The sequence below is a fragment of the Gavialis gangeticus genome, unplaced genomic scaffold, assembly GCF_001723915.1.
Source record: "Gavialis gangeticus isolate Ggan-Ray unplaced genomic scaffold, GavGan_comp1, whole genome shotgun sequence".
In the NCBI taxonomy this organism is placed as follows: domain Eukaryota; kingdom Metazoa; phylum Chordata; order Crocodylia; family Gavialidae; genus Gavialis; species Gavialis gangeticus.
Window position 1 is genome coordinate 161548684 of NW_017729024.1, and position 3600 is coordinate 161552283.

General features: G+C 45.4%; 1 protein-coding gene across 1 annotated transcript in view; it reads right to left on the reverse strand.

Annotated features, from left to right (window-relative positions):
- Positions 1-3372, reverse strand: part of TARS (threonyl-tRNA synthetase) — an 82104-nt gene extending 78732 nt beyond the window's left edge. Inside the window, exon 1 of the mRNA XM_019517992.1 lies at positions 3358-3372. The gene's annotated coding sequence lies outside the window, so the exon portion shown is untranslated. The remainder of the gene's footprint in view (positions 1-3357) is intronic.
- Between the last annotated feature and the right edge of the window lie 228 nt (positions 3373-3600).

Here is a 3600-nt window from a genome sequence, read left to right on the forward strand (position 1 = left end):
ATTTAGAAGTGTTACTGCATTTTACATAAAAATATGAAAAGACAAAACAAACATGTTTAAAAAGGGATACCAACAACCCCCCATAATGTACAACATCCCAAAAAAGTGGAGACCCCTTACATCTAAAAAAAAATCTTTTAAAGACAAAATATATCTCTTGAAAATGAGAAGATTAAGAATCTAAAAGGCAGAAATCTATTTGTACTGCAGATGCTATTAAATTCTTTCATCTTTTCAACCTCTAGGGGGTACTGTGTTTTCAGCAAACCCTCCCCCATGAAGAATTTTCTTAATCTACAAGGCAGGCTTCACAAAGTGCTGTTAACGTTAGCTGGAGCAAGTCAAATTTAGGAATGAAGTCTTCCAGAATAAATAACACAATTCACTGTAATGCCTTGATTAGAACAGTGATTCTAATCCTGATTTGTGTGCGTGCATTTTGACCTTAGTACTTAAGTCCAGATTCTGAAATCTTCCTTCTCACTGTCTACAATCAGCATTTTGCCTGCCAAAAGATTCAAGACTGCTGGATTAAAAGACACTTCATATAGTTGAAAGAACTAATGAAAGATCATTGCAAAACAATTGGCTATGAAAAATGTTTGTAGTTGTACTGTAGTTGAGCTCGTGAGTAGGCACACTAAGAGGTAACATTTAACTGGCATTAACAAATTGTTATATGTGATCATTTGGCTCCAAAAATATCTCAGACGAGGTTACTCTTCAGAAAAATGTGACAATGCAGCTGAAGATGCTGCTACTGCATTAAGATGCTGATCTAGAAATCTTCACTCCCATTAGCTGGAATGGAATTCCTCAGCAGAGTAGGAACAACAGGATGGGCGCATCTACACACGCATTAATACACTTTTCCTCATGCGCATTAAATTTACTACCTGCAATGTGAGGTACTAAATGAATGCGCATTAGGCTGCCCTAATGTGCAGGAGTGAAAGCGCACACTTTTTAGTGATACTTAATGCGCAATAGCCTATTTTATTGCACATTAGCATAACAGCACGTTTTTTATGTGCTGCTTTAATATGCAGTAAAATAGGCTACTGAGCGTTAAAGTGCACGTGTGGAAGCACTTGGTGAGACCTAACTGGATCTTCAGATTGCTTCTTTCTTGCTTGGCTCCTGCTCCACCACACTGACCGCTCCTTAGGGAGTAAATGTGAATAAGGATGGCTTTCTGTGCTCACTCTCTTTTCCTTATTTTGTACATGGCATCCACTCTGTAATACGAGGGCTCAGCCAATATGTAGCATGTCCCAATAGTGAAGAAAAATAAAGATCATTAAAAAAAATAACCAGAGGTTGCCAAATTGCCAGGGTCATTAACATAGACATAAAGCAGCGGCTGGAAAACTCAACATTTTAAGGATCTCTAATAAAAATGCTGTGTAATGAAAAATTAGTGTTATGTTGAACATTGTAACATTCTGTTTAATCACTACGGTGTTGTACAAGTTGCAGCAAGAACGCTTTAGTCTTTATTGTCCGGGAATATACAAAAAGGGTGGCTGTTGATGTAACCTTTGAAATAATTCTGAAAACAAATGAAGAAACTGGATACTGTTATTTCAGATGTATGCTTCTCAGAAAAAATATTAGGCTGTGAAATTGCACATTTTTGTCTGATTTCAATTACATGCAATTCTAAATACGCTGATGACTTTTTTAGTTATTTTTTGGGTGTGTGAAATAAATAGCATCATCCATATTTTTTCATAACTTAGTTTCATTGCATTCAAAGCACTCACAGGTTTTTATGTTTTGCTTCTTTTTACTTCAGATTTCATGTCATTTTTGAGGTGAGGAGATAACCACACTAGGAACCAGGATCTCCAATTCACAGGCACTCCAGTAAAGGCAGCAACAAATTTAGTTTATGTAGACTGCCCTGACAATGACCTCAACCTTGAGTGAAACAGACCCCCTTCTGTAAGGTGAGGAGCAGGTCAATCACCCTCCCGATTCAGCCTTGGGCCTCTCTGAGTAAGCAGAAAATGTCAAACTGTGCAGGCTGACTCTGTGTATCACAGTGTTGATCACTGCAGGGCATGTGGAAATCCCCAGAAAAATGTTCTTCAGGATCTGTTATAAGCAATGAAAGCCATTAGTCCCCATCCCCTTCTTCACTATCCACTTTTGAACGCTTTACACATGTTGAGTTGTTTCTTAGCCACTTTAAAACAGCACTTCCACAAACACGAATGCTAGCAGAACACGTAAGAATACGTGTCTTTTCTTTTACCTGCTTGACAGCAAAGTTGCTCAGTTGGTTTGCCAATACTGGTGATTTTTTTGTCTATTAATGAAATACATGTTTTTTAAAACACTTTTTGGTTTGCTTTTGAGAAGACAGGAGAACTCCTAAACTTTCTATAGAATTAAATGGGCCGTTAGCACAGCCTAAAACATGGGATGGTGCAGAAAACACTGGGGCAAGGGGTACCGCAGGAAGCATTAGTGTCTGGAGCGGCACAGGGGGTCCCACAGCTCCCCAGTTCTACTAGGCAGGAGCCAATAGCGTGGACCTGCCTTTGAATGGTACAACGTTTCTTCTGGATAGTGCAACAGGGGCACAGCAGAGCTCTTTGGAAGCACTAGTGCTGCCGGTCTCACCATCCTCACCCAGGCTGCGCAAAGGACAAGTTTTCTCAATCCCCTCCTCCTCCCCAGTGTGTCCATATGAAACAAAGGGGTAATTAGCTCCACTCCTGATGGCTTTCCAAAGAGCGTGGCAGAGCACTGATTTTAGCTGGATTGCTCAGAGCAGGACATTCAACATAGTGAGGGTCTTGCACAGACTGTCACCCCTGCTGTGCCCCATCACAAATGGAGGGGACAAATCCCTGGAGGAGGAAAGGGGCATCAGTAGCTACTGAGCAGGGCATGAAGGGCACAGCCTCCACATCAGACCTTAAATGCTGGAGGCTGCAAGTGAAGGTGGAAGTGAGGGAAAAACCCAGCCCCCCTCTGCCACAGGAACACAGGAGGCTGGGCAGGGGGGCCTGTGGCCTGACCCACAGTTCACAGATTCATGGATGTTTGGGTCAGGAGGGCGATCATCACGTCCGACCCATTGAGTCCGAGACCATCGAGTCAACAGATCACTGAGTCCGACTGCTTGTCCCGGGCAGGAAAGAGCGCTGGGGGGAGATGGCCCCAGCCAGGTGCTTGCGCAGCCTCCTCTTACCCCCCCAGGGCAGAGGGGCGCACCGCCTCCCCTGGAGCCCGCTCCAGACTCTGCCCTAAAGAAATTCTCTGCGATGCCCAACCGACACCCGCTGCCTCTCGGTTTGTGGCCGTTGTTCCTAGTTACTCCGAGGGGGCAATGGCCACGTTTACCTGAGCAGCAGCGCTTCCCCAGGAGCGCTCTGGAGACCCGCAGCTTCCCCTCCGCCTCCTGGCGCTTCCCGGGAAGTGTCCCTTGGTTGTGGCAGCACCTGCCTCCTGGGAGGTCCCGGGGTGCGGCTCCGCGAGGCTTGAACCAGCGGCACGTGCCCCCTCCCCACACCTGCGGGGCCGCGGGGAGGCGCCGGCCGGCGGCAGGCGGGGAGCTCGGGGCGGGGCGGCTCCGCGGTGGAGGGG